This window comes from Ceratotherium simum, chromosome X (genome assembly GCF_057802395.1).
Source record: "Ceratotherium simum simum isolate JZ-2026a chromosome X, ASM5780239v1, whole genome shotgun sequence".
Taxonomy (NCBI): domain Eukaryota; kingdom Metazoa; phylum Chordata; class Mammalia; order Perissodactyla; family Rhinocerotidae; genus Ceratotherium; species Ceratotherium simum.
This window is the reverse complement of record NC_141940.1, coordinates 15,227,107-15,247,295: the sequence shown is the minus strand read 5'-3', so window position 1 is coordinate 15,247,295 and position 20,189 is coordinate 15,227,107. Positions and strand designations below refer to the sequence as shown.

At 36.7% G+C, this 20,189-nt stretch overlaps 1 long non-coding RNA gene across 1 annotated transcript; it reads left to right on the top strand.

Moving 5' to 3' along the window:
- Positions 1-5,701: 5,701 nt before the first annotated feature.
- LOC147911750 (uncharacterized) lies at positions 5,702-17,568 on the top strand. Its single transcript, XR_015550382.1, has 3 exons — positions 5,702-5,887; positions 12,674-12,713; positions 16,081-17,568. It is a non-coding gene; the product is annotated as an uncharacterized LOC147911750 (long non-coding RNA).
- The last annotated feature ends 2,621 nt before the right edge of the window (positions 17,569-20,189 follow it).

Below are 20,189 nucleotides of genomic sequence, written 5' to 3'. Positions count from 1 at the left end.
ATTTTAAAAGGAACCCCAGATAGATTTCCTACCATTTGAGCCTCTATTGTGAGCCTTTCACACTACCAGGTTTACTTGACCTTGGGTCTAGTGGATTGAAACCCCAAGTGTGAACACTTCTCTTTCCCAGGAGCTTTAACTTCAAAGCCTCCAGGAACCATTTGAATGGTAATATTGTTAAGCACTAAGAAACAAACACTCATAAACTGTTTTCTGACCATCCTTCCACCACACTTTTGCATGCGGCGCATTTGTCCACTCATTCCTAGCTGCACTCCCCTGTGCCACTCCTTGTGGAGAAAGCATTTCTTTGATTGTTTTACTTCCCCAATTGTACCCCTGTGAGAACTGCATTAGGGAACTCTCTCTTTGGCCTAGCAGATGGGCACAAAGAAACTTTGTTTGAGGTGCAAACTGAACTTTCTTGAAATTTGAGATCAACTCCTACTTGGGTTTGAACTTTGAAGACTTAGAGATAGGAAGTTTCCATATAAGGATCAAAACACATCAGAGTAGGATCCATTGATTTGGGCTGGCAACCCTGACAGGTAGAATTACTTTGCTCAACAGCTCAGAAACATGTGGCCTGAGCCCTGAAAAACCACCTCACAAATTTCTGCTGACGGGTCCCAATGGTGACTGGAGAGAGCATGAGGATAAATCAGTGCAACCTGTCTCCACCACTGGAAGAGCAAATCAAAGCGTGTCCTAGTGAATATCATACTTCATTCAACAGCTAATGTCTGTGACAGACTGTTAGGTTCACAGCAGTGTGGCAAGCACAAAAAAGTATAATTGTAGTGGTGTCTGCAGGAGGCTGGTGCCTAGTGAACATGGTGGTATCCAGCAGAAGCAGCAGTGGTGCCCAGTGGGGGGCACTGGTGCCTGGCAGGGGTCAAGAGCAGGAAATGAGGAAAGAAATAGTGGATGCCACATGGTAGCAGACCTGGACAGCTGACAGGGGCTCAATCATTAGCAAAGGTGAGACACTGCTTGGTGACCCCCGGAAATACTTGAAGGGCTCTTTGTAGGAGGACAGGGTCCCAAAAGCGCAGATAGGGATAGAAGTCAGGGAAGTATAAATTCTTGTGACCCTATTGTACCCACAGGCTGGCAAAGCCTAAGGAAATTCAGGTCACATAATCAATTAATCAGTATAAGAGACATGGTTTCAGGCTCGGCCCAGTGGCACAGCGGTTAAGTTTGCACGTTCCGCTTCAGCAGCCTGGGCTTCACTGGTTCGGATCCTGGGCACGGACCTACTCACGGCTCATGAAGCCGTGCTGAGGTGGCGTCCCGTATAGAAGAGCTACAACTCTACAATTACGATACACAAGTAGGTACTGGGGCTTTGGGGAGAAAAAAGAAAAAAAAGAGGAAGATTGGCAACAGATGTTAGCACAGGGCCAATCTTCCTCACAAAAAAAAAAAGAGAGAGAGAGACATGGTTTCCACTCTTAGGGAGCTTCCACACACATCTTAGGGACTTACATACATAGCAATAAAAGAAAGATTATAAAAAGTGACAAATGAGGAGTTTGATGAAGAAGGCATTGCTGGGCCTCATAAAAATAAGTGGGTTCTCATAGTGGTGCAGGTGGGTACTGAAGAATAAGTAGTATTCAGAGAGCTGGAAAGGCATGAAGGGCCTTCCAGATAGGGATCCTCATGAGTAGAGAAGCTCAGCCCATCACCATGTGGGGGCCTGGGAGTTACGCCTGGAACTGTAGTCTGGGCCATGCTGGGGGAGGGTGTCGACTGCCCAGCCTTCCTCTGGAGTTGGAACGTGTACCAGTGAAAAGCACGGAAGGCTTTGGGCTGGCACACTGCTGGGGGTTAGGAGGACCCTGTGTAGGACAGAGGGATGGTTCATGGGCTAGGAAGAGAAACTACAGGCTGGGAGATCCACTAGGAGGGAACTGCGATAATTGAGGGGTGAGGTGATAAAGGCCTGGACTACCAGGTAGAGAAAGTACAAATAAAAAGCAAGGAAGAGAAAACCAACAGAGGTAGGGAGATAGAATTGATAGGACTAACCAGAATTGACAGACTGGGAACTGGCTCCAGACTGGCTCCCAAGAAATAGGTCAATCAGAGAGAATGGAGATTTGAGCCTTATCAACTGGGAGACAGATTGACAGAAAAAGGAAGGCGCTCCTTGACGTTAGAATTACATTTTTGAATAAGATTGATGACACATTTTGGTTGTCAGAACTACTAAATACAGCCCAGCCTTCCCTTGTACTTTCCTTTTTACCCTCCCTTTCTCCTTAGTACCACACCACCACCACTCTGGTCCTGGTTAAATTTCTACAACTTATAAACACATGTGAGTGTTTTTGTTTTTAACACAAATGGGAGCATGGTATACAGATAGTCCTGCAACTTGCTTTGATTGACAATATACCATGGATATCTTTCAGTGTTATTGCATATAGATTTTCCTCAATCTTTTTAACAGCTATGTAGCAGTCCATTGTATGGCTGTACCATCATTTATTTCACCAATGCTCCATTGATACCAATTTATGTAGGTTTCAAATATATATTTTTTATAACCAATGCTTCAATTAATATCATGTTCATACTTGGGCAAGTGTTGACGATAAATTCCTAGAAGAGAAATTGCTAGATCAAGGGATATGCACGATTTAACATCATTTGATACAACATTGCAAAATTTCTCTGCAGAACACTTATCTGATTTAATTCTTCCACTAACAGGTTAATTAAGACCTCTTCATGGATGTCTGTGGCAATTTGTCAACCTGCTCTTCCTACAACTGCAATAAATACTAGTTTGCCCCATTGGAAGGGATTATATTAGTCAACAGAATCCTAATGAATGAAGGGTTTCTTAATTAAAATAACCAGAAAGTCATTACTTGTAAATATATAAACAAGTTGATTATAGCAAGAGGCTGAATACTTCTAATAAGCATGTGTGGATATTAAATTAACCATGGTTCACAAACCATCCATGGATGCATGGTTGATTGGAAATAACCACTTCACAGTGGTTACCCGATTCCTCTTTGCCAACGGCCAAATGGTATTCCTGTTTATTTGATTATCATGGGTTGACATAACTCATGATACTCCCAAACACATATTTGTGTCAAGTAAAAGCATGGGGTTTTTTAGTGGATATTTAAGAAATTGAAATACGTAATGGAGGATTAGGAAACTAGCTTTTATTTCCTTTTTGATTCAAGAGATATTTATTCAGTGTGTACAATATATTAGGAAGGTACCTTATTAACTGCTTTAGAGAATACATGGATGAGTAAAACCTGGTTCTTGCCCTCAAAGTGCTCATAGGGAAGAGACAGGAACATAGGATGAATATAAAAATAAATATAAAAATGGCTATAAAACCAAGTCAGAATGAGAAAAGTGCTTAAAGAGAGCTACAAAGATACTATTATGAAAATTCAAAAGAGAGCAAACACATCTGGTTAAGGGGGAAGTAGGGAAAGGCTTTATATGGGGGAAATGCATTTGAGATGGGCTTTGAAGACTGAGTAGGACTTTTTTGCTGACACATTCACTTTTGGAACTTAAAGGCCATCATGCTGTGGGAAGCCAAGGCCACATGAGGAGTCCATGTATGGGTGCTTCTGTCAACAGCCAGTTGAGTAGAATTTTCCAGTCAACCCAGCCCAGGTGCCACATGTGAGTGAAATTCCCCGTGGGGCAATTTCCAGTGAGTGACCTCTGGACATTTCCATCCCCAAGCCACTGAATCACCCCAGCCATTCAAGTCTTCCCAGCTGAGGTCCCTGACATTGTGGAGCAGAGATAAGTCATGCCTGCTGTGTCCTCTCTGCATTTCTGACTCATAGAATTCATGAGCATTAAAAAACGGTTGTTATACACACACAAAACGGATTGGATTCCACAGGTAGGCTGGAGATAGTGAGATTATTTCTAGCAAAGGAAACCACATGATCAGAGTCCCTGAGCTGGGTGAGCATGACTGTGTCTGTAGAACAAAGAACAGTCCAGAACTGTCCATATGGGCTGGCATCAAGGATTTGAAGAGAGGAGTAATAAGAGATCAGACTAGGTCTGAGAATGGAGAATGTTAAATGCCAAGCAAATGTACCCTATTTGGTAGGTAAGAGTGATCTAGCAAAAGGTGAGCGTCAGGTTGTTGTTTTTGAGCCAGGAAGAGAAACATATTAATAAACCCTTGGCAAAAATTAAATTTCACATTACCTTCTTCTTGCAATTCATCTTTTAAAACAATAAAATAAAGTTCAATCTTTCATTCATTAACAAATATTTGTTGACTGCTTCTACAAATTTAAAATTACTAAATATATTTAAATTATCTTCTAAGTTTAGATAAGCTATTTGTTTCTTACCTCTTACATTAATTTGTGTGATGCCTACCATGAAAATGGTTTTCTGTCTTCCACCTAATTTTGTGAAGAAAAAAAGTGTCATACCACTGGGATTGTGGATAGGTTCTGTCCGTGACACAGGTGCAGCCCTTGTTAGCAAAAATAAAAATACTATTTTATAAAAATGAAAGATTTGTTTTTTCAGTCCGTTTTTTAAGTGGAGTCAGATTTTTCACCATTGGGACTAAAACATGCAATTTAACTAAATTTCAAAAGAGGCTATGTGGAAGTGCTTTGGAAATTACAAAAGCAATATTCAAATGCAAGTTTTTATTATTACTGTTACTGAGTTGTATTCCAGAGGCATAGAGATCAACATCATATTGTCTTTATTTCTTCTTTAAATCACTTTGGACTTGGTGCCTTGCTAAAAAGAATATTGCCTTAAAATAAACAATAAACATACACATGAATAAATCCTAAATAAGAATTAAATAAATTCAGTGTAATCACAATAATAAATATGTGCAATTCTACAAAAATAAATGTTGATCAGTAAAAGTCATACTTTGAAATGTAGTAAATGCAATTAAAATAGAGTCCTACTCTATTCAGACTCTACCTTTGATTTGACACTTAATTCAAATTCATACATTCAGTAGAATACATGTGTGTCCTGGTGTGTATAAAAGTATTATGTGGCTGTTTAAAGCCAAGTTAGAACTTTTGTACTAAAATTCAATAGCACATAATACATAAAATAGCATTCTTGCTTGACAATAATACAAAAATAATAATAAGACAAATTTGAAATTTATCCCTGAACGGTAAGTTTTCTCCTTAAGTTACAAAAGTAACAGCTCCCATTTATTGTTTACTATTTCTATGTGTCAGGTTCTGTGCTAAGCACTTTATATGCAATATCTCATTTAAAACTCACAGCAACCCCAGGTGGTAAGTACTGTTGAGAGGAAAGTAAGGTGCAGGTAATTTAAGTAATCTTTCTAAGGTGACCCAATTAGTAAGTAGGATTCAAATAAAAATGGGGTCCAAACAAAGGTATCCTGAATCCCAGTTACTGTGCTATTAACAACTTTGAATTACTTAAAATAAGAGCCTCTCACTGCAGGAATGGACTTTATAGGTCATCTAAAATAACTTAAACTAGAGAAACATGTGTTAGTAAAATGGTAGGAAGATGGCAAAGACAAATTTGCCTGTTTTGAAAATTGCCCAGGTTCAGGCCTGCACCAGGCAATATGGAGGAACTATGGGTCCCAAGAATGGAGTAAATAAACATTACTTTATTTCTCTCTCTCTCTGCCCTCCTACCTCTTGGCCCATACAGGGATCAGGATACCTTACCCAAAACTATGGCACCTTGGCACATTGAATATTTCAAGCTGAAGGCATTTGAGGAACAGCAGGTGCAGGAAGGATTTTCTGACCTTTCCCCAAAGCAGGTTATAAGACCCTCATGTGAGAGATGCCCTTCCGATACCTGGAGGAAAGGAGCATCCTTATCTCCAAAGACAGAGGTATGCTGAAAGGAATCTGAATGAACAGACTTTGCTGTTTCCTCCAGTTTACTACACTTAGTTCATACTCTTTATTGTCCTTTCACATTTTTCCATGACTCTCCACTCGTCATCAAACCTAGCATAAAAACATTCAGTTTTAACTGCCTCTTTGGGTCTTCATTTCCTTGTGAAGACTCTCGTGTCATGTAAAACGTGTATAAATTTGTATGCTTTCCTCTTGTTAATCTATTTTTCCTTATGGGGCCCTAGCCTATAACTTAGAAGGGTAGAGGAAAAGCTTTTTCCTCCCCTACATGCCAAATGCAGAAAATGGGAAATGTTGCATCAGAACAAGAAAATGAATGCCCCAGCTTTCTGGCCAGAAGACTGTGAAGGAGGGCCCCAGAGAGGCAGAAACTTGTCAGGGAAAGAGATTCTGTAAAGTGGTGTGTGAACTCCTGGGCATATCTCTGAGTTGTATAGCAAAGACCACTAGACCACTGCCTAGTCTCAGAGTGACCATTGAGTGATATATATGCAAGACAGAACCCAGTTACACTGTGAATGCTCTGAAAACTGAACTGACATTGGAACCAAAACCCACAGAAGTTGGGTTGAAACTGCAGCCTGAAATTAACCAGGTCTATTACCTTATAAAGCAAAAACAAAACAACACAAAAAAGAAAACAAACACAAAACCACGAGATTTTCCTTAGAAACCAATCAAGACCCAGAGTCTCATAATATAATATTCAAAATGTGCAGGATGCGATCCAAAATTACTTAGCATATGAAATATCAGGAACCTCAACTTGCAAGGGAAAAAACAAAATAATCATCAGATTCCAACTCCAAGATGACACAGATGTTGGAATTATGACAAATACTTTGAAGCATTTTTATAACCGTGGTTCAATAAATAAAGGCAAATACTCTTTGTCTTCTCTTTTTCTTCCTTCTCTGGTTTTAATTAAGCATTTTATGTGATTCCATTTTTTATCCTCTCTTAGTGTATCAATTATACTTTTTTTTTTTTACTTTTTTAGTGGTTGCCTTAGAGTTTGCAATGTACATTTACAACTAATCCAATTTCAATAACACTATAGCACTTCAAAGGTAGTACAGGTACCTTATAACAGAGTATTACCAATTCCTCCCTCCAGTCCTTTATAACACTGCTGTCATTCATTTCATCTATCCATAAGCTATAATCATCAAATACATTGTTGCTATTATTATTTTAACAAACTGCTATATCATCAATTAAGAATAAGAAAAATAAAAGATTTTATTTTACCTCCATATATTCCTTTATTTTACCTCATTTATTCTTTAATACTCTTCCTTTCTTTATATAGATCTGAGTTTTTGAATGATATTATTTTCCTTTTCTCTGAAAAACTTCTTTTATAATTTATTGCAGTATAGGCTACTGGTGACAAATTCCCTCAATTTTTGTTTGACTGAGAAAATCAAATACTCTTCAAACAAATGGAAAGGTGGAAAGTTTCAGCAAAAAGAAATCAAAACTATAAATACCTAACTGGAAATTTTGGAACTGGAAAATACAATAATCAAAATTAAAAAAAATTACTGGATGTGGTCAATAACAGAATGGAGTTTTAAGAGGAAAAAGTTCAGTGTACTTGAATATAAATCAATAAAAATCATCTAAAATGAACAAAATAGAGAAAAACGATTGAAAGAAATGATCAGAGACTCAGCAATCTGTGAAACAATATCAAAAAGTCTAACATTTATTTCTTCAGAGTCCCAAAGGAGAGAAAGAGTGTAGTGCAGAAAGAATACTTGAAGAAATAATGGATGAGAACTTTCCAAATTTAGCAAAGGCCATGAATTTACACGATTAAGAAGCTCAGAACCCCACCCAGGATAAACTCAAGAAAATTCACATACAAACACATCATAATCAAACTACACAAAATGAAATATGAAGAAAAAATATTGAAAACAGCCAGAGAAAAAATCACATTACATATAGTGATATAATGACAGTGGATTTTTTCTTTTCTTTTCTTTTCTTTTTTTTTTTTTTTTTGGTGAGGAAGATTCGCCCTAAGCTAACATCTGTGCCAGTCTTCCTCTATTTTGTATGTGGGACACCACCATAACACGACTTGATGAGCCGTGTGTAGGTCCGTGCCCGGGATCTGAACCTGTGAACCCTGGGCCTCTGAAGCAGAGCACACAAACTTAACCACTATGCCACTGACCGGTCCCAATGGTGGATTTTTTATAATAAACAAAGGAGGCAAGAAAGAAATGTCATAACATTTTAAAAATGCCTATAGAGATGAATCCTTAATGCGGAATTTTATATCCATAGAACACCATCAGCCAAAAGTATCTAATTGACATTTATAGTACCCAACAACAGCAGAATATACCTTCTTTTCTACTGGAAATGCAACATTCACCAAAATAGATCAAATGCTGGGTTATAACACATCCTTAACAGGCTTAAAATAATCGAAATGATGAAAAGTATATTGACTGAACTTAATGGAATTAAACAAGAAATCAATAACATAAAGATAACTGGAAAATCACCAATCAATTAGAAATTAAACCACATACTTCTAAATATTCCATGTGATAAAGAGGAAGTCTCAGGGGAAATTAGAAACTAATTTGAACTGAATAAAAATAAAAATACAACATAGCAAAATTTGTTGTGCTCCTAAAACAATGTTTAGAGGAAAATTTATAGCTTTAAGTAATTATATTGGAAAAGAAGCAAGTTCTCAAATCAATAATCCAAACTTTCAACTTATGAAACTAGAAGAAGAACAAAATAAACCCAAAGCAAGCAGAAGGAAGGAAATAATAAAGAACAGAAATCACTGAAATTGATAACAGAAAAACAATAGAGAAACACAGGGAAACCAAAACCTGTTTTTTTGGAAAGATCAATAAAATTGACAAATCTCTAACTACACTGACAAAGAAAAAGAATGAGAAGATGCATGCAAATATCATGAATAAAAGAGGAAATATAACTACACATACCATCAACATTAAATGGATAATAAAGGAATACTACATATGACTATGCACGTAAATTTGATTACTTAGACGGAATGGATAAATTCTTTAAAATTTACAAAATATCAAAACTTACTAAAGAAGAAATAGATAATGTGAATAATCTTATCATTATTAAATAAAATGAGTTCATAGTTAATTTTTTCGGAAAAAGCAATCTCCAGATCTGGGTAATTTCTCTGACCAATTCTATCAAACATTTAAAGAAAAACATAAAACTAATTTTGCACAATTTTTCCAGAAAATAGAAGAAGAAGGAACCCTTCCTAACTCATTTTATGGGGTCAGCATTACTCTGTAGCCAAATCCAGAAAAAGATAGTAAAAGCAAAGAAAACAATAGACCAATATTTCTCATGAACGTAACAGCAAAATTCTCAACAAAATGTTACCAAATTGAATATCACAATACAGGATAAAAATAGTATAATACGACAAAGCGGGGTTTATTCTGGGAATGCAAGGCTGGTTCACTATTTGAAAATCAATTGATGTATTCCACCATATTAACAGACTAAACAAGAGAAACCCACATGATCATATCAATTGATACAGAGAAAGCACTTGAAAAAATTCAACATCCAGTCATGATAAAAACTCTCAATAAACTAGTCATAGAAGGGAATTTTCTTAACCTAATAAAGGACATCCACAAAAATCAAACCCTATGGCAATATCATACATAATGGTAAAAGATTGAATTCTTTTTTCCTAGGATTGGAAACAATTCAAGGACATCTACTCTTACCACTCCTATTCAACATCATATTGGCTTTCCTAGTAAATGTAATAAGGAGAGAAAAATAATAAAAGCACATAGACTAGAAAGGAAGAAATAAAACTGTCCCTATTTACATATAACATCATTATCTACATAAAAAGTCCCAAAGAATCTGCAAAAAACTTTAGAACTAAGAGGCGAATTTAGCAAGTTCAGAGATTTTCTTATGGAAAAAAAGATGACCCTTAACCTAAACTTCACATTATACAGAAATTAACTCCAAATGGATTTCAGACCAGCGGTGATATTAATGAATGTGAATTTTTGACATTGCATAATGAAATGTGTCAACATTTGTAAGATTTCAATAGCTTGGTGAACCAATATTTTCCAAACGTTAATACACAAGGGAAGTTTGAAAAACTGTCCCAGTCGATAGGACCCTAAAGAGGCAAGAAGACTAAATGTAATGTGGTATCCTGGATGGGACTCTTGGAACAGAAAAAGAACATTAGGTAAAAACGAAGGAAATTTGGCTTAAGTATAGACTTTAGTTAATAATGTATAAATATTGGTTCATTATTTGTGACAAATGTACCATACTAGTGTAAAATGTTAATAATAGGAGAAACTTGAGTATGGGTTTTATAGGAACTCTCTACTATCTTTACAACTTTTTTGTAAACCTAAAATTATTCTAAGAAAGTTATTAAAATATGAAAACTGCAAAATAAAAATCAATAAATATTTCATGTAGATATTTAATTAAATATCTATCAAATAACATGTCGATTAGTCAACTATAATTCAACTTTTATATAATACACATGTGATATGTAATATGGAATGTGGTTGCATTAATATATTTGATATGACATGAGATGGGTCCCTTGAGATAAGAATGCCTAGGACCAAAAAAGATATTAAAAAGGTGCTAAAATATAGATGAATACTAGGGATTGGGCAAGAGAGAGAGAAGGAAGACAGTAAATGAAGCAGAAGAGGATTATTTAGAGATAGACATCATCTGGAATAATACGATAAGAGACTTTCAAGAAGGATAAGGTGGTCCCCCAATGCCACCAATATCAAATACAGCACTGCACTGAGGTCAAGAGAAACTAGAACAGATGAAAGATTAAAGATTTGGCAATAACAAGGTGATGTCCAATCTTTGAAAGAGTAGTTTTCAGATAATGTTGGGGCTGGAAACCAGATTCTAGGCAGGCTGGGAGAGTATAAAAGAAATAGAAACCTCAGGCAGAGCTACTTAAATTTGATAGTGAAAGAGAGAGAGGTAGAGAGAGGAGGCAGTGATGTGAAGTGAAAGTGTTGAGAACGGTATATCTTTATTTAATGGCAGAGGCAAAACATTATGTAGGAAGGAAGAGACTGACGGGGTTGTAGAGAAGAGAGGCTCCTTGGGGAGAGCAAGGTGTGTGCTCAAGAGCACAGGTGTGCCTCTGTCCATAAGTTAGGCTTGCACCAATTGCACGACAGATATTAAATACTTTTTTTTCTTTGAAACTGTGGCAGTAGAACAGTAAGCCAATCTCTTTCTCTTTTTCTTTTTTTAATATTCATCATCCATCATGGGAAACAGCTTGGTGCAATGCAGCAGTTCTCAAACGTTTTGGTCTCAGGACTGCTTTACGGTCCTAAAAATTATCAAAAACCCAAGAGAGCATTGGTTCATGTGGGTTATATCAATTTATATTTATCATATTGGAAATTAAAACTGAGAAAATTCTTAAGTATTGATTAATTCTAATATGCATTATAAATATAATAATTATAAGCCCATTACATGTCAACAAAATAACATATTTTTAATCAAAAAATAACTAAATTTCTCAAAGCAAAAAATAATTTAGTGCTACAAGCAGCATTGTTTTATATTTTTGCAAATTTCTTAACGTTTGGCTCAATACAAGACAGTTTTCTCATAACTGCTTCTACATTCAATCTGTTGCAATAAGTGGTTTGGTTGAAGTATATGAAATGAAATTGGAAAGGGAGGGCTATTTTATTGCTTTTTTAGGTAACGATGGATATTTTTCTTTGATAATACACCAAAACTTGACAAAGTTTAGTTTCTTAAAGGTAAGTTGTAATATAGAATCTGAAATTACATCAACGAAATTTATGTCCTCTGTTACATTGAAATCCATTAGAATAATCACCATTTTAAATACATTTTTTACCTGTGCATGATTTTGCTGCTCAAACTGTTTAAGCTTTGGCCTTTGGGAGCTCGCGCCTTGCCCCTTTGACATAATGATTGTGTTTTTTTCAGCACTGCCTTACTTTTTGTCACTACAGGATACTCCAGGCTTATCTTGTATATTCCCTGCCACAGCCTTAGAATGAGCTAGTTTTCCAAGGAGTCCTGGTTCCTTTTGTTAGAGAATGGTACTAGAAACCAAGATCTGGAGTCTGGGTATATTCATTGCTGTTGGGGTGTCATTGCTTCTAGACCCTTTCAGCTGACAGAGCAAGGAAATATATGTGTGTATACTAACCCACATGTCTATAAATATTTCTATATTGAACTATCGGAATCTCTAGTAAGCTAAACAAAAGTTTACACTGATGTCTCCAACTCGAATCCATTACCACATGGATCATTTTAGCCACCCTTTCTTGCTTATCTGTAACTTCCCTCACCACCTGATTCCCACCATCCACTATCCATTAATGTGTGAGAGTGTGTGAGGGAGACCTCTGGGTTTATAAATAAGAACCTCTGGATTATAATCTGAGCTTTCTCTCTGTATGCAGTTCCCCCCCCCCCCCCAGTTATCCTGGTCCTCAGGAAACTTCCCTATACCTCTACCCTGGGACTTGCTCTTTCCCCTGAGTTTTAAACAATTAACCCATGAGGTTAAAATGGAATAGGATGCCTATTTGTCTATGGCTATGGTTATTTGCTCCTGATGACAGCTGAGCTTGAGTGCTACCCAGATGTTACCCTGCATCCTCTGACTGATACTGTTTCTATTGTTTCCTATCTTGCAGTGGTGCCAGGATCAGGAAAGATCTTCCCAGCAAAATGTTGGTAAGACTGAAAAGCATAACTGGAAAGGTATCTTCAGCCATCCCTCTCTCTCTGATGGGTGGCTCTAGATCCAACCTGCCCTGACCCTAAACAATGGATCCAAGCACTTTCCCTGTCCTTAGGATTTCCCCACAATTTTCATTTTGGATTCTGAGATCTCACAACCTCCCTCTCCTCAATAGGTATACACTTCTGGATCATCTCCAGGGTTGGGTTCAGGAGAAGGAGCCAGAAACCTGGCAAGTTCTCTATCATGCCAGGAACCGGGAGGCCAACTTCAATATCATTGTTAGAAGTGGTTATTGAAAAAAACAAACAAACTCAGAATTGGTTTATGAGAAAATCCTAAGTTACAAAGTCAGAACCAGTGATCTACCTGTTTATTGTGTTTCTTCGGGAAATACTTTGGGTTGTGCTATGCATCGATGACTGACTGATGCTCATACCATGAGGCACACATACTCTAATAACAATACACTGTTCTTTATCATCCCTAAAAAAATATTGTACATACAAATCTGTAATTTTACGACATAAATTTTAAAAAATCTGACTTCATGTTGCAAATTTTTCTAGTGATTAAAATTGCTGCTAAGCAATAGTTTCTAAGTTATTATTTTGTAATGATGAATAAAAATCAAATCAAGAAATATTAATGAAAAATTACTAAATGCAAGACTATCAATATGTAATAGTTCATGTCAATGTAAATTCTCTTTCTCTTCACCCTTCCATTAATTGGAGCAGTTAAAAAAAGAATTTTAACTTGTAGGGCTCTGTAGTCTAAAATTATAAGCAGTAATTTTAAAGAAATTTAATACTCACACATATACACAAAAGTCTCTCCAAGCTTAGATTTTATATGAAAAGTTTCAGAGTATATATTTAAGTTTTAACCCTGGAAAACAGGCTGTATAGAATTCCTCACTGGGTTTAAGAAACACCACTATAATTAAGTTTGGGCAGCTGCTATATATTTGCACTGTTCTTAAAGCTGCAAAATTAAAAAATATTCAAGCATATGGAACCAAAGATGTTCTTATATTATCTTGTTGAATGACTCAGGTAACAAATATAATGAGATATGTGTCAACATTATCAATTTTAGTGTTGGCATTAAATCTCATTACAAAAAAATATCTTTCCAATGAAACTCTTTATATAACAATACTTTTAAAAACAATATCTAAGCTTCAGCCAATGATCAATCCATTTATGTCCAGAAATATTTGATGCAGCAATAGTCTGGTCTAGGTAACACACTTGGCTTGTTCTCTTGTGCCATTGGGTTTTCATATACCACTCTCAAAAGTCTAGTTTCATTGTAAAAGATCAACCATTTCTGTTTCCTTCATGCACCTGAATTGTGCAATGCTTGAATATCCAATTGAGATAGCCATATATTGATTTTCTGGAGGTGTATCAGGAAGATATAAGCTCAGCTTCTATTAGGATTTGAATTTGATCATGTGTCTTTAGAAGACAGAAGCAAGCAACCATAAAATAAATGTGAAATTAAGTACTTACCACACAAAGCAGTTCAGGCCACACCATGAGATTACTTCCTTAGAAGAAAATGTTGACCTAGAAGAACCTAGATAACCACCATAATTCTTCGTATATTTGGCAACTTAGTTTTATACCATTATCTTTATCCATATTGGCTTCAAGAGTAACACTACTTAATGCCTTGTGACTATGCTTGGGAATATTTCATTTAAAAGTGGATTACTTTATATTTTCATGGGGATTTACATAGTTTGTTCAGAAATACAATCTGGTCCCCCATTCTGCAATCTAGAAAGCTTCAAGGTTATTTAATGAATCACTAATAGCTCTCTAAATCATCCTTTGATTTGTCTTTGCTTTGCTTAAGGAGTTTCAGAATCATAAAATTCTGGAAGAGATTTCTTAACTTTCCCATAACCCATTCCTCACCCCCCAACTTTCATGGAGGAATATGCAAAACCTTTTTGATACTTAAACAGATCCTAGACATAGATAGTTTTAAAATATATACCAGAGGAAATTCCTTAGTTCTGTAATCTTTCTAGAACTTCTCTTCTTTTACTCCTCATGGTTCAGTTATAGCTCATTTATTTAGAAACATAATGGTTGGTGGTTAGATGATTTTTCAGTCATGTTGATTTTTTGGAGCAAGTACCTTTATCATGATGTTGAGACTCTGGCCACAGTCTTTACCCCAGCCATCTTATGAATGCCTTGAAATTGGGAACTTGGGCTTTTCATCTCTCTGGCTCTAGAACTTAGGAGACTACCTTCATGTAATAAGAGTTCAATAAATGTTGATTATAAGAATGAATGCGGGGCCGGCCCCATGGCTTAGCGGTTAAGTGTGCGCGCTCCGCTGCTGGCGGCCCGGGTTGGATCCAGGGCGCCCACCGACGCACCGCTTCTCCAGCCATGCTGAGGCCGCGTCCCACATACAGCAACTAGAAGGACGTGCAGCTATGACCATACAACTATCTACTGGGGCTTTGGGGGAAAAAAATAAATATAAATTTAAAAAAATTATACAAAAAAATATTAAAAAAAAAGAATGAATGCATGTTTGGCTTAATAAGTAAGCTAAAGCCAAGAACAGAGTGTCTTGGAAGGGTAACCTGGTCTTGAGAAGCATCACAGAAGGGAGGAAAGAGCTGGTGAGAGGAAGTACCTGTTAAAAGACTGTTTCAGTAAGACAAGCTGAGGTGAAAAGGTATGGATAAAGCTAGGGAGGGTGAAGAGAGTTGAAAGAAGGGTAGATAATTGTATAGGAATCATTTTTGAAGAAGACTAGGTGGGGCTTAATATAGAGGAAGAGGAAGAGTTAAATTTGAGATCTTGGTGGTACCACTATCGAAAAAGTTCATTCCCAATGTTGTGTTTATGTTTATTATTTTTGGGTAGCTTCATGCTTCTGATAGAGTGATTTAAAAGTCTATCCTTAATCATACATTTGAGCTTTAGTCAGAAGCTAAAATAGCACACTTTTTATCAGCACAGTTATAATTTCTGCATATATGGGTCAAACCCATCTCCACTAATTTTATCCTGTAAAGATGTGCACATTTTCCAAACAGGTCTATCCTTTGAGGGACTTAACCGTAATTCAGAATATGGCTGAATAGCCCCACCACAAAATAAAGCAATTTGATTGACTACTTTGGTATGTGACTTATTCCTGCAGTGTGGTATTTCCTGTTTTTTTCCTTCCAAATGTATGCATAGAAAATTTGTTTTTTTCTAATTACATTCTTGAAAATACTGTGTATATTGTGAATGCAGCAGCGTAGAAGAGTTGCTTCCAAAAGTTCTAGAATGGAAGCTCTTAATTACTTTTTTTTTTTTTGTACCTCTCTTTCAGCACTAGAGTGGTCTGAGCTGGCTGGCAGTGCTGTTATTACCAGAGAAGTGTACGGCTGGAGCTGCTACTTGACAAGCTGGCAGAATGGGAGAAACACATTTTTGGTGACAAAAATTACACCATGCTTCTGGTCGCTAGGCAATTGGGTACTCTGGCTGGATGGGCTTATAAATGGTACCCGAAGACTGACTGGATTTTAATTATGCCAATACAAGACTTGGGGTTAACCTGGTTATGCCCATGCCTACTCACTATCATGGGTTAGGGAGTGGTCTTGTGGTGGTAGTTTCTTTAGTTAACTTCCATTTATTGAGCAATTACTAATTTCCAGATGCTGCGCTAAGTACTTTACATGTATTATTTTATTTCATCCTCACAGCAACTGGATAACAGGTACTATAGTTATCTCATTTATAGATGACAGAATTAGGACTAAGAGAGTTAAAATAATTTTTCGAAAGTGGTACAGCTGGAAAGGAGCAAACCTAGGATTCAAACCCAGGTCAGTTTGACTCTGAAGTCTCTCTTTTTTATCTCCACACATGAAGTCTTTCCAGGTGTTTATTGACATGGCTAGGGGTGGGAAATCTGGTTTAAGAGACTGTAGCCAGAGAAGTGAGGCCGAATTAGTAGAGAATGCAGGTATCAAATCAGTAGCCATTAAATGTTGGGGATCCTCAAGGTTTAGCCCTAGGTTGCCTTCTTACTTTTACTCTTTCTCTTAGCAATCTTATCTAGCCTCTGGGGTTCAGTTCTCGTCTATATACCCATGACTCTTAAATTGTATCTGTAATCCAGACCACTCCTCAAAGTTCCAGACCCAAATAGCCAATTGCTTATCTACCAAACTTCTCTTCATTCACCTGTACTTTGTCAACTCCTGCCTATCCTTCAGATCCCAGCTTAATCATCACTTCCTAAGGGAAGCTTTCTCTGGCACATTCCTACCCTTCCCTAAACCCTGGCCTAAGTCAGGCTCCTTTGTTATATGTTTTCATATTTTAATTTTTTCCTTCAAAGTACTCATGTCATTTGGTGATTGTTTAATGTCTGTTCCTCCCACTTGGCAGAATGTTCCTGGAGGACAGTGTCTTTGCTTGTTTTGCTCATCATTGGACCCTCAGTGTCTAGCATAATGTCTCACACAGTAGGTACTCAGTTAATGTCAATTTAACAGAGAGAGGGATGATGGATGGATAGATGGATATAAGCAGAAAACATTCAGAAAAATAAGGATAGACTTGTCAAGCCAATATCATTCCCATCTTTCTTTCCTCCTTCTTCCTCCCTTCTGTCTAGTTGGAGATAAACTATATCAATGAGACGCATTTGGGAAGATGCTCTGCAATAGGCACTATAGTCTTGGATTTTGACATTGGACCATACTAACTTTGCTAATCACTAAACACTAAAGCTGTAGTGTTTCTTAGAGTCTTAGGTATGTGATTTAGGGTGCCTTTAGCATGAGTATTAGAAGCTATGGCTGTAAGTGGGATTGAGATGATAGAAATAATAATAGTGATGATGATCATCATCATGATTATGATAAATATACTATAATATACTAATAATTATGGTGATTTTGATTTACAGAAGAGGAAAGTGATGTTAGAGAGATTAAGTGACTTGCCATATGGTCGTATAGCTATAATCAGTGGTATGCTGGAGCCAGCTTGTACTAGCCTGTGAGAGCCAATTGTTAAATTTTCAAGAATCCTGTGAGATAGATGATGTCTTTTGTGAACTTGAAATTGACTGGGGGGCTGTATTTACACCATGGAAATTGGCAAATTCTATAAATCAGGGCTTCTCCCCCCACCGCCACCATTTACCAGCACAACACTGGCGGTATCTGTCTAATTTAACCATTATGCTTTGTTATCTCCACGTTAACCACTATGATTTGTTATCTCCTCTTTTGTTCTATTTTTATCGTCTCGAAGATTTTCTGTCTCAAGTCATCTACAGAAAAGATCACTAAATGATAAGGGGACTGAGATAACTACCAGAAGGCACTTTTTTCTGGCTATCCCTTCTCATTTCCAGGAGTAACAATCTAATTGTTTTTTATCTGACAGGCACATAATTATCGTAAATGAAACGAACGACTATTAGGTGGGGATAGCTGCATCTCACAAAAGATTTGTCTATCATCTAAGTTTGGGGATGAGTGGTGAACAGAAATGTGTTATGTCCGCACGTGCCCGCGCGTGCATGCGTGTGTGTGCTTGCACATGTGTATTGCAGGATAGGGGAAGAACAGTGTTTGATAAATATCCCCATGCAAGAAACTTAGTTTTTCCCTTTCTTGTTTCTCCTTCTCCTCCCTTGTCCTTACATCTGGTCTTTCCATTGCTCTTTTTTGTCCCTTCTCTTAAACAATGTTATTGGTAGGGTCACATGAAGAACCTAAACAAATGTCACTGATGCTGATACTGTTCTCTTTGTCCACGTGAATTCTGTCCTACTCACCTTGATGGTCAGTATTAGCTCCTCTTGCTATAGTATACAATCCATGATTCTTTATTAAAGAGCATGGGCCAATAAAATATTTTAAAATAAGAATTTTGGTATTTTGCCACTAATACAAAGGGAATTCCATGTGAAACTACTCAACAAGCCAGAGAGATTAATTTGTTGTAGAGTGATTACTAAATTCAATAGAAATGCTACTTCATTCAAAGCCATTCCCTTTATTCTGCTGAAACATATGGAATAGTTTGGATCGAGTTTATTCACATCTGAAAGAAGCTGATTTTAATATGTGGGAAGAAGCCCTATCTACTTCTAATCCATATAATACAGTAGTCCCTCAATAATATTTTTATTATTCACGAATATAGTAGTAGAAAGAAGAACCTAACATTTATTGAGTACAACTATGTGCCATGCACTGGTCTCAGTGTTTTCATTTAATTCTCACAACAACTCTATGAAGTAAGTGTTTACTTTCTCATTTTAGAGGTGAATAAACTGAGTCTCAGAGATTAAGAGACTTGCCCAGGTAGTAATTGGTGGAGACATGATTTGAACCTGGGCAATCTGCCTCTGGAATCTTACTTCTTTATTACCACATTCTCCTTCCTCCTGTTTCTACTGTTCATTTCTTTTGAAGGCTCAAGCTATTCATTTATATTATTTCATTTATTTCCATCTTTTTCCATTGAGACGTTTCTTCATTCTCATTTGATGCTTAGGGGAAGTTTGCCAAAAGTTTGTTAAATAAATGGCCTCCGTGGTTAATTGGTAACATGTCTGACACACCCTTCTGATGCTGCCTTCTAAAAGCCCAATTTTGCATTCCCTTAAGAATTGACTAGATGGGTTATGACTGTAAAGTCTCAAGATGCATCTATACAGGTGGCTTAAGGGAGGTAATCTTGTTACCTTCTAGTTACGTCATATCTGTTGTCATTTTCCATATTGTACAGAGCACCACAATCTCTTACATGATGTTATTTTGTGAATGAAAGCATTCTTATCTACATATTGTTATTAGAAATCTTGTTTCTGTTTAGTGTCAGTTTCAGGGAAATATGTTATTCCCTAGTTGTCCTCGAAGAAAAATGTTTCATCACTTATTCTTTTGAGAATTCCCACAGCTGCATGTACATTTTCAATTACTTTTCTCTTTCTTATAGAATGGTCTTGTAGACTTCTGGAGGTGCCAGGCCTTTCTTTCCTTGGTAATTGATATTTTTCAGTAAAATTACTTCAGAGTATTATCTTCTTGTGCACCTGCCCTGCTGAAATTTCCTTAACCATTTTTCCTATCCATTCCCTTGCCCTGACAATGTGCAGAGGCATAACATAAATGTTTTATCTGAAATGTCTTTACTCAGTGTGTGTGTGTCTGTGTATTTTCTATGAATGAGCTATTCACTGATGATTAGTTAGTCAACCGGGATGTTGCTATCATGCTGCTGTTTTTTTACTCAACACAATAAGTGAGAAATGATCTCTCTTTTCAGACTACTTAAAGCCAGTTGGAAAAAGCCTTTATCCATTCAAAAATAGTTTTCTGAAGTATATGCTTTTCAATTACTATGTCTTTTTTTGGAAGAGGAAGGAAATAGGCTGATTGGACTTCAGATTGGCTCCCATCTACA